The sequence below is a fragment of the Zalophus californianus genome, chromosome 6 (assembly GCF_009762305.2).
Source record: "Zalophus californianus isolate mZalCal1 chromosome 6, mZalCal1.pri.v2, whole genome shotgun sequence".
In the NCBI taxonomy this organism is placed as follows: Eukaryota; Metazoa; Chordata; class Mammalia; order Carnivora; family Otariidae; genus Zalophus; species Zalophus californianus.
In genome coordinates, this window is record NC_045600.1 from 53,758,470 (window position 1) to 53,770,594 (window position 12,125).

The 12,125-nt window shown below is 35.9% G+C and overlaps 1 pseudogene; it reads left to right on the forward strand.

Annotated features, from left to right (window-relative positions):
• The first annotated feature begins 709 nt into the window (after nucleotides 1-709).
• On the forward strand, nucleotides 710-1,565 carry LOC113910077 (annotated as a pseudogene).
• The last annotated feature ends 10,560 nt before the right edge of the window (nucleotides 1,566-12,125 follow it).

A 12,125-nucleotide genomic window follows, 5' to 3' on the forward strand; every position in this document is an offset into this window, starting at 1 on the left:
CAGGACCCTGAGATCATGACATGAGCTGAAGGCAGATGAGCCACCTAGGTGCTCCCCCCCCCTTTACAGTTTAAACAAAGTGTAAATGGACAACTAGATTAGTAAATATATCTTTGAATCTTTAGTTAAATCCTTAGAATAATTATTAAAAATATTTGCCTAAAATCAGTTGATATATATCATTCCCTTTATCTCTCAGGAACAAGGTAATTTATCGGTTTATAGTCCCTGAGGGTGTGTTGGCTGAGTGAAGCTGCATCTTAACACATGCCTTCCAAATTCACCATGATACTGAATTGTGTTCACTGAAAATTGCATTCAGACTTTCCATTTTGTTTTTATTATTTCTATTTTTAAAATTTTTTAAATTTTAGTTTATTTTTTCAAATTTTTATTTAAATTCTAGTTAACATACAGTGTAATATTGGTTTCAGGAGTAGAATTTAGTAATTCATCACTTTCATGTAATACCTGGTGCTCAACACATGTGCCCTCCTTAATACCCATAATCCATTTAGCCCACCCCCCACCCACCTCCCCTCCATCAACTCTCAGTTTATTCTCTATACTTAAGAGTCTCTTACAGGCCGAAGGTAGGCTGACAGATACGTTCGTTAGATTACTCCTTTCCGCCCGTGGACGCCGCAGAGTAAGCATCGTTGAAGTCTCCCCTCCCACTGCCATCATGTCTAAGTCAGAGTCTCCCAAAGAGCCTGAACAGCTGCAGAAGCTCTTCATCGGAGGTTTGAGCTTTGAAACAACTGATGAGAGTCTGAGGAGTCATTTTGAGCAATGGGGAACGCTTACGGACTGTGTGGTAGAGAGATCCAAACACCAAGTGCTCCAGAGGCTTTGGGTTTGTCAGGTATGCCACTGTGGAGGAGGTGGATGCAGCCATGAACGCAAGGTCACACAAGGTGGATGGAAGAGTTGTGGAACCAACTCTTGAGAGGGCTCTTGAGAGGGCTGTCTCAAGAGAAGATTCTCAAAGACCTGGTGCCCACTTACCAGTGAAAAAGATTTTTGTTGGTGGCATTAAAGACAACACTGAAGAACATCACCTAAGAGATTATTTTGAACAGTATGGGAAAATTGAAGTGATCGAGATCATGACTGACAGAGGCAGTGGCAAAAAGAGAGGTTTTGCTTTTGTAACATTTGATGACCATGACTCTGTAGACAAGATGGTCATTCAAAAATACCGTACTGTGAATGGCCACAACTGTGAAGTAAGGAAAGCCCTCTCTAAGCAAGAGATGGCTAGTGCTTCATCCAGCCAAAGAGGTGGAAGTGGTTCTGGAAACTTTGGTGGTGGTCGTGGAGGTGGTTCTGGTGGGAATGACAACTTTGGTCGTGGCGGGAACTTCAGTGGGCGAGGTGGCTTTGGTGGCAGTCACGGTGGTGGTGGATATGGTGGCCGTGGGGATGGCTATAATGGACTTGGTAATGATGGAAGCAGCTTTGGAGGTGGCGGAAGCTACAATGGTTTTGGCCATTACAACAATCAATCCTCAAATTCTGGACCCATGAAAGGAGGAAATTTTGGAGGCAGAAGCTCTGGCCCCTATGGTGGTGGAGGCCAATACTTTGCCAAACCACAAAACCAAGGTGGCTATGGTGGTTCCAGCAGCAGCAGTAGCTACGGCAGTGGCAGAAGGTTTTAATTACTGCCAGGAAACAAAGCTTAGCAGGAGAGGAGAGCCAGAGAAGTGACAGGGAAGCTACAGGTTACAAGAGATTTGTGAACTCAGCCAAGCACAGTGGTGGCAGGGCCTCGCTGCTACAAAGAAGACATGCTTTAGACAATACTCATGTGTATGGGCAAAGAACTCGAGGACTGTATTTGTGACTAATTGTATAACAGGTTATTTTAGTTTCTGTTCTGTGGAAAGTGTAAAGCATTCCAACAAAGGGTTTTAATGTAGATTCTTTTTTTTTTGCACCCATGCTGTTGATTGCTAAATGTAATAGTCTGATCATGATGCTGAATAAATGTGTCTTTAAAAAAAAAAAAAAAAGAGTCTCTTAGGGTTTGCTTTCCTCTCTTTTTTCCCCCCCTTCCTCTATGCTCATCTGTTTTGTTTCTTAAATTTTACATATGAGTGAAATCATAGGGTATTTGTCTTTCTCTGTCTGGCTTATTTTGCTTAGCATAATATACTCTAGATCCATTCACGTCATTGCAAACAGCAAGATTTCATTCTTTTTTTTATGCCTGAGTAATATTCCATTATATATAGATACCACCTCTTCTTTATCCATTCATCAATGGACATTTGGGCTCTTTCCATAATTTGGCCATTGTTCATAATACTGCTATTAACATCAGGGGGCATGTGCCCCTTTGAATTAGCTTTTTGTATCCTTTGGGTAAATATGTAGTAGTGGAATTGCTGGGTTGTAGGGTAGTTCTATTTTTAACTTTTTGAGGGACCTCCATACTGTTTTCCAGAGTGGCTGCACCAGTTTGCATTCCCACCAACAGTGTTAGAGCGTTCCCCTTTCTCCACATTTTGCCAACATCTATAGTTTCCTGGGTTAATTTTAGCCATTCTGACAGGTGTGATATGGTATCTTATCATGGTTTTGATTTGTATTTCCCTGATGATGAGTGATGCTGTGCATATTTTCATATGTTTATTAGCCATCTGGATGTCTTTTTTGGAAAAATGTCTATTCATGTCATTTGCCCATTTCTTTATTTTGTTTTTAAGATTTTATTTATTTGAGAGAGAGAGAGAGTACACAAGCCAGGGAGGCGGCAGAGGGAGAGGGAGAAGCAGACTCCTCACTGAGCAGGGAGCCCAATGTGGGGCTAGATCCCAGGACCTGGGAACATGACCTGAGCCGAAGGCAGATGCTCAACTGACTGAGCCACCCAGGTGCCCCTTCTGCCCATTTCTTAACCTGATCATTTTTCTTTTTTGGGTGTTGAGCTTGAGAAGTTCTTTACAGATGTTGGATACTAACCCTTTATCAGATATATCATTTGCAAATATCTTCTCCCATTCTGTAGGCTGCCTTTTAGTTTTGTTGATTGTTTCCTTCACTGTGCAGAAGCTTTTTATCTTGATGATAGTTCATTTTTGCTTTTGTTTCCCTTGCCTACAAAGATATGTCTAGTCAGAAGTTGCTATGGGTGAGAATCTTCAAATTTCCATCATAAAGCACCACATATCCTTTTCATTTACCAGCCATTGGCTTAAATAGATCACCTGGTCATTCCTAATTCCAAAAAATCAAGGACCGTGAGAAAAAAAATCAGAACACTTGTCAAGTTTCAACTCCATATTATTCCCTTTCTTCCTTATTCAGAATCCTGCTCAGATGTGGTCCCTAATTACTTTCTGACCTCCTTTTTATATTTGCCAGGCACTTGCAGAACTCCTTGCTTATGCTATCCACTCAGTCTGAAATGTGCTTCCCTCACTCTCTCACCTATTATAATGATTCATTCACCTTTATTTCTTCAAGTACTATTTCACTTCATTACTCTTAATTTCCTAAAGTTTCCGTGAAGTCACAATTAAAGATAAAGATTATACTACATACCTTTTCATGTTAGTTTGTACCATTATGACATTGCTAACGTTTGAGTATTTTGACCTATAAAATGGCACTGTATATGGCTTAACCTAATATTTCTTGGTGTTTTAATACTAGGATTAGTATATAGTAGAGTTCTAATAAATTTTTATATATTTGTATTGAGTCTTCAAAATTGAGAAGAGAATTTGTAATGGCAAAACCAAAATATTTGAAGATCTAAAGAAAAAAAAAAACCTCATCATCGTTTCATTCCAAAAACATAAATTAGGTAAAGATGATTAGCTGTTACTGAAATTAAATTATCGTCAAAGTCAAGATCTCTAAATTTAACCAGGGTAAAGTCTACAGTATGAGAAAGACTTCCTATGCAAATGTATTATCACTATCAACCACTCAAAATTGAATCTTTAGTATTAGAGATGTTTAGTGTCATTTTTCTAGATTAACTGATAATACCATAGAGAAATTACAGTTTTTACATCTACAATATTGGGGATTCTTCCATATGGGTGGTGAGATATATATATATATGTATATATATATATATCAAAAATAATAGTCACTTATTTTTATTACCTGACATTATTTTTTCTTATGTATATTATTTTCTTTTTAAAGGCAAGCAGAGAAAAAAAATAAAGGCAAGCAGACCACAGCATATCTATCTTACATGGTCCAGTGATATATATTAGTATAAGAAAAAAATTAAATAATTTTAACTATTTTTGCCTAACCAGAGAAAAAGTCTAAAAGAATGCAAAAACATTAAATACAACCCTGTATTTTAGAGTCACAAATGGTTGTTTTGAAAGACTAAAAATGTATGATGATCTTACATACATGATTGCTCTACTCTTATACTTCCTTGAAGATTGAAAATTAAAAACTGCAAAGCAGTTATGCCATTTAAAACAGATGATGTGTAAGAACCACTTAAGTTGTAGAAGTGCTACCTGTCATTATATTTCCCACAGCACTGAGAGAAATTAGGTGTTTGAAAAGCTGTAATGTGCCTTTTACTTGGAATGCTCAGGCTTTAATTTCCTCTCTGTGGAGTAACTATGATGTGATGGTGCCTGTCTCTGTTTAATCTGAATAGGATACTTTTTCTTTATAAAAGTAAAATATAAAACCCTAAGAATTCTTTTTTATACTGTCTATTAAAAATATAGTACTTCCAACCACTTCCATTACATACAAAAATATGCCAGTCTCCTGTATTTAAAATCTTTACAACAGGACATTAAAAAGGACTCATTCTTCCTTGGTTTCTATCGAAATGTCAGTGAGACAAAAGTAGATACCAAAATGATTGTGAGACCAATATGCATACGGAACTTTTCAGAGAAACTGGTCCACCACTTTTGAGTTTTAGCACCTCCCCCAAGAATATTAAAAAAAAAAAAAGATCAGAATTTGAGAAAGGGAGATTTTGTAAAATAGGTCTGTGAGGCTATTACCCTAATGACTAGTGACTGGAAAAATTAGAATATGTAAATATGTCCAGTGCAGCTCAGACCAAGAATTCATGTCTGAGGCACATTTTAGAATGCTATAGTGGAATTGCGGATGGAGGTCTGAATTCCAACCCCTGCTTTTCCTCAAGTCTCACTGTTTTAGCAACAGAGTCCAGATAAGTTTTCCAGAGTTTGTTGGATGGTTAAACGTTTTCATTGGAACTTTGGCCCATGACAGGGTTGCCATGGACCATTTTCAACAGGGCTCCCTGAGAGGGTAAGTAAATCTTAGCAAAAGGAAGCTGGATTTATTACACCAAACGCCCAGTGGCTGACAAAGGGAAATGAAGTTAAAAAGATTCAGGCATTCCTTTAAGGAAACTGCTAGACAGTCCAGGGAGGACCTGCTGAAGAGTCACAACATGCTCATGAGTAAATTAGCAGAATCCTCTCTAGTCAACTTAGGGAGACCAGCTTCAACTACCCACTAGACCCAGAGTACTCTAGGCCACCTAGCTTAAGCAGCACTGTTGGGGGAGACGAACCATGAGAGACTATGGACTCTGAGAAACAAACTGAGGGTTCTAGAGGGGAGGGGGTGGGGGGATGGGTTAGCCTGGTGATGGGTATTAAGGAGGGCATGTACTGAATGGAGCACTGGGTGTTATATGCAAACAATGAATCATAGAACACTACATCAAAAACTAATGATGTAATGTATGGTGATTAACATAATAAAAAAATATATATATTAATAAAAAGCACTGTCCCATCTCTTATCTCCTTTTACTCCCCATTTACTCATAGCCTTGCTGAGATCAAAACAGCTCTAGTGAGTGCAGGAGGACTGGAGAGAGAAAAAGGAGAAGAAACCAAATCTGTCCCATCCCTTTTCCACTCCAGATGCACCACACAAAAGAGAAGAAGAAAGAAGAGATAATGCTACATTAATTTCTAACATCAAGATATAAACATACATGTGATGAAATGCTCTAATTACTGGCTTGAGTCTTTTTTTTATTAAAATGGCCTTTTAAAACATGTGAATTACAAGGGAAGTTATTGTCCTGTATTAGTCTACATTAAAGGACAGAGGCGTTTACAGCAACAATGTATTTGAAGGGGCTGTAGGAGATCAAAATTATATATATATATACACATATATACATATATATACACACACACATATATATTCAACATGTATGACATTTAAGACTTTTTCATAAATGTAGAATAAATTCTCTATTTTATTTTTTCTAACACAGGAAGAATTAATTTACTGATATTCTTTCCCATCCAACTCTCCCCATTCAAATTCAATAGTATAGAATTGATAGTTGATCTAAAGAAGAAGTATCAGTTGTTTGGTAGCCTTGTTAATTAAGGTTACTTTAAATATATTTCTCTAAGGTATCAGTGAGTAGAGAAGCCTTGCAATTGTTTCAATATTATCTTTTCTTTCTTGTGTCCAAAAAAGAACTTTATATGTTTTTATAACTCCTTAAGATATATCCTATTCTATACACTGGTAATGGGCTAAATAAAGGTCACCTAGAGATATTAGCTAATTTCTGGAACTTGTAAATATCACTTTACAAGGAGGCTTCCAGTTATGGTATATGTTAGTTACAAAGATGAAAGGTATAGCATAAAGAACATGGTATTGTGATAGCATTGTTTGGTAACATATGGTAGGTACACCTGTAGTGTACACACAGTAACATACAGAGTTGTCAGATCACTGTCTTATACCCAAAACTAATATAACATGTGTGTCAACTGTATGTCAATAAAATACGTAAATTTTTAAAAAAAGAAAAATTGTCTTTACAGATCTGATTAAGAATATTGACGGGGTAGATTATTCTGGATTATCTAGGTGGGCTCTAACTGTAATCACATGAATCCTTACAGAAAGTGGAAAGGAAAATTGTCAGGCCCAAAAGAGGAGGAGAGAAAATACAAAAGAAGCAAGGAATAGATTCTCTCCTGGTGCCTCTGGATGGATCATGGCCTACCTGGTTTAGGTCAGTGAAACCGATTTTGACCTTCAGAAATATGAGAATACATTTCTATTGTTTTAAGCCATGAGCTTTTAGCAATTTGTTACGGCACCCACATGAAACTAATGTAGCCCTCCAGCTTTCATTCTTTCTCCTTTTCTAGGATTCAAAGCTGAAATAGAGCTTTGTGGCTATTTTTCCAATAAAATTGTGCTCCTAAAGCCTAGTTTCTCTGAAGCCAAGTAAAGGAACACTGCTTGAGGTTGGTCATTATAAAAAAATAGTAAAAGAAGTTCAGGAAAAAAAAAAAGTAGAAAAGTTGGTATCTCAAGTTTCATACCATTGGTGGTTTACTCAAAAACCCTTCTTTTCCCATGTGCTATATAAGCAAAGCCCCTATTGTTTAAGCTGTCTATCCTTTTCCCTCAGACTCATTGCTGGATCCTAAAAACTGCTGCAAGCCAATCATTCCCTCTGGAAAAGACAGGTTGTCAGGAGGATAAATAGCTTAGTTCTAGTCAAAAATACATGAAAGGAGGAATGCTTGAGATGGGGGGAGCGATGTGAAAATTTTGAAAAATGGTTTACAAAAAAATATATTTATAATTTAGAAATAAATAATTCCTCTTCTTTTGTTTCATGTCTAGAACCACTGCAGCCATCTTGTCAAGAGAGAAGTTACTGGGAGGATTGGAGGTGACACACTGAGGATGGCAGAGCAATGGAAAGAAGCCAGACCCATGATATGACTGAGCCAATGAATCAGTGTACCAGGGGGGATACTTATTTTTAAGCCATTTTGAGTTTTTTTCCTTTTTAAACATCTAAGCAATTGAAACAATATCAAATAGAGACACGCCATGAACTAAATTAATTCTAAAGATAATGTAGTCAAATGATGTTGTTATGAAGACGAACATAAAAAGGGGACAGAAATGAGAGTGAGAATGAATGAAAAGCAAGGTTGGTGCGAGACCTCTTCTCTATCTGGAATTCTAGATTTAGGGAATCTTCTGAGACATATTTTCCTTTAATTTTCCTTTGCCCAAATGGGAAGAAGCTAATTGTAATGCCTAAAATAAAATTAAATAGTAAGCATAATATTTATTTAATATATAACTTTAAACTGTAAAATTAATAAAAATAAATGTTAGCTTTTATTCATTTATGAAAATAGCATTTAATCGGCATCTACCGTATGACAGGAGCTATTATGTGCTGTGGTAGTGATAGTAACAGGTGTTATTTCTGAGTGTTTTAAACAACTACCCCATCTTGTTCTCACAAAGACACCATGAATAGGTGTTATTATTATCTACCCTATGTTACAGATAAGCAAACCAAAGCATACATTTATTATTCACTGTAACTCACTTAGGGTTACACAGTGTAAGATTTGAGATTTGAAACCAGACAATCTAACTGCCAAACCCAGGTTCTTGGTCCCTACGTTGTAGCCTAATGGTCATGAACAAGATCGTCAATAAGACTACATTCCAATGGGAGTGGGAGAGGGAGAAGCAGGCCTCCCGCAGAGCAGGGAGCCCGATGTGGGACTTGATCCCAGGACCCTGGGATCATGACCTGAGCCGAAGGCAGACGCTTAACGACTGAGCCACCCAGGTGCCCTATGTTTATTTCTGACTAAAATATGTAGACAAATCCCTTTAAGTTCAAATAATTACAGGGTTTTAAAAAAGTTATCTTTTTTTTAACTATTACATCTTGCCATTCATACTCTATTGCACTTTTATTTTTATTTTTTAGTTTTTAAAAAGTTTATTTATTTTTAAGTAATCTGTACACCCAGTATGGGGCTCAAACTCATAACCCTGAGATTAAGGTCCCATGCTCTTCTGACTGAGCCATCCAGGCACTCCCTAAAAATGTTGTAACAATTGAAATTGATACTTAAATGCGGGAGATACATATAGATACATATTTTTTATGGTGCTAAATCTTATCAACAGATAAGAATAGTATTTTAAAATAGATTTGTACATGTAAAATATACATTAAAATAATCAGAAATAAAACTAAGTCATGGAAAAGATTTCCTCTTAAGGTTTTTCAGGGCATTAATATTTATACCATCATCATATTAGCTGCTGTCATCCTAAAATTTATTGAGTACACATAAATATAGAATGCATAGATAATAATCTTTAATAACAAAAGAAGGCAGGGACATAGAGGGCAAATTGTGCATTTTATATAAAATATGTACATGATGGGAAAAATCACTGTTCACTGTTCAGTTTCTTGGGAAGGATATGACTAGGAAAGGGTATCTTCACAAAAATGTTTCTTCCTGCTCATTTTTTAATGATTTATTTATTTATTCATTCATTCATTTTAGAGAGAGAGAGAGAGCATGAGCAGGGTGAGGAGCAAAGCGAGAGGGAGAGAGGCTCCTGCTGAGCACAGAGCCTGAGGCAGGGCTGAATCCCAGGACTCCAAGATCATGACCTGAGCAGAAACCAAGAGTTGGCCATTCAACAAACTGAGCCACCCAGGCACCCCTGTTCCTGCTCATTTTTAATAGCATCTTTTCCTAGAAGTAAACACCAAATGCATGAGACATTTGGAAAAATTAATAATGTCTCCAGGCCAGCAGCATTTTCAAAACTGCATTTTAAAAAATAGAAGGATCTTGCGAGAAGATGCTCTCAAAAAATATACATAATATGTAATATTATTAATATACCTATTTTCAAATATGTTTTGTTTTAAACTTCTTGAACGAAGTCATCATCATTTTTAAAATATATTCATCTTTGTATAAGCACATTATTCTTTTTTATAAAAAGAATATCAAGGGAAAATTAAATTTATTAATAAAGCTAGTAATTTCTCTTCTCCTATGTGGAAATAAATTCACCTGTTTGTTGTAGGATTTTTCTACCCTGGAGAAGAAATGTTTATGCAATAATAAGTCATATCAAATGCCTTCTGATGTTAGGAGTGTGTGTGTGTGTGTGTGTAGAGAGGGAGATAAATCAATACATGTTAAGAGGATTGCATTATACAATATTGACCAAAAAATTGCTTTCAATTAAAAATGGAATGACTGAGCTGTTAAATGGGGGAAACATTTGATAAGTGTGATTTTGCTTAAAAATTTTTATAGATGTTTGTTACCATTTTAGAATCTCACTATGCTTGTCAAAATAAAATAAAAATATCCCCATGTTTCCTTTTCTTTTGACATGCTATGGGACTTAGGTGTTAAAATGTGGATCAAATTTTGCTATAGTGCTCTCTGTGGAAGGCACTATTGTGTGACAGCACTTAAGGCTGCATATGAAAACATGTTTGAATATTTGACTTTCCTGGAGCTCCCCAGGATTTAGAAGGTGGTTATATGAAAACAGAAAACTTAAAAGAGGCATTTTAGAAAAAAATTCAGTTTTGACATCAAATACCTCCCCTATGGTTTTATTTGTGGAAGAGAGAATGAAAATGTATTTGTTTAGTTTCTGAGAGGGTAATTTTGGTAGACTAGAAAGAAAATGGAATTTTAGAATATGAATTATCTGAGTTCAAGTTCCAGATCCACCATCTATTACCAAGTGACTTAAGATTTATGGACTTCAAGTTTTTTATCACACAATTTATAACTAACTGAAAGATGTTTTATGAAGAACAAATAACGACTTCTAGGTCACTATGGTACAGTGGGTTCTCAATTCAAAAAATCTTCCTACAATAGACATATAGACTAAAAGACAAAAATTCAACAGATCCCAGAGAAAACTTGTTCATGCACCAGAAGGAGAAATGTCTCACAAAACACTGAGTATAGTTAAGACCACATGTATGTGGGGTTTAGGATCATGAAACAGGTGGATATAGGGAGGCACCAAAAGAACTCCCCTGTGTTCCTCCGTTCTGAAACTGAGTTTCAGAGCCATGTTTAGAGATGAAAGTCAGGGATTTGGGTGAAGTGTAACCCAAACTCACTGTGAAGTAAGGCTGAGAGTAGCAGGAAGGTGGAAGACAAAGACATAGTCTTGCTACCGGGACCCAAGTCAACATGTTTGGATCTGCCATATTTCCAATATCTGGCAGTCACTCAGAAACACTAAGATAGGGTATTTTTGGAGGATGATATGACCTTATTGAGGTAGCTACAAAATAATCAGGGAAAGATAAAAAATGAAAGAGAAAGAAAGGAAAGAAAGGAAAGAAAAGAAAGAAAAGAAAGAAAAAGACGAAAAAAGAAAAGGCAGAGAGAGAGAGAAAGATCCTATTCAAAATGAGCTTAGAATAAAAATTCCAAAATACATGACAAAATCTGAAACTAAGAATGTTGGCTAGCAAAATACATAATTCCAGAAAGGAATTTCAGACAGTAAATTCAAAATAAGTATTTGAGTATGTTCATAGACATAAATGAAAATATAAAACAAATTATTAAACCACTTAAGTCAGAAATGAAAAAAATATATTTAAATGGATATAAAAATCTTGAAATATAGTCATTGATATAAAAATTAAATAGAATAAAATCAACTAGATACATAAGGGAAATGGGGAGTTGCTGTTCAATAAGTATAAAATTTCAGTTAGGCAAGATGAATAAGTTCTGCTATACAATATTAGGTCTATAGTTAACAATACTGTATTGTGGAACTACCATACTGTTTTTCATAATGATTATCCCTCAAAAAGTTAAAAATGTAAGTACTGTATGACCAAGAAATCCCACTTCTGGGAATATATCTGAAAGAAATGAAATCACAGTCTCAAAGAAATATCTGCACCCCCCCCATGTTCATTGTAGTATAACTCATAATAGCCAAGACATGGAAACAACCTAAGTATAATTGATGCATGAATGGATAAAGAGAATATGTTGTGTATGTATGCACATATATATCACATTTATATATACTGTATATAAATATATAATGGAATATTATCCAGCCATAAAAAAGAAGGAAATTCTGCCATTTGATACAGCATGGATTAAAAAAGAACCAACCAACCAAACAAACAAACAAAAAAACCCCCACAAAACAAACAAAAAAACTGGAGGGCATTCTGCTAAGTGTAATGAGCCAGAGAAAGACAAACACTATATGGTATTACTTAAATATGGAATTTGGAAAAA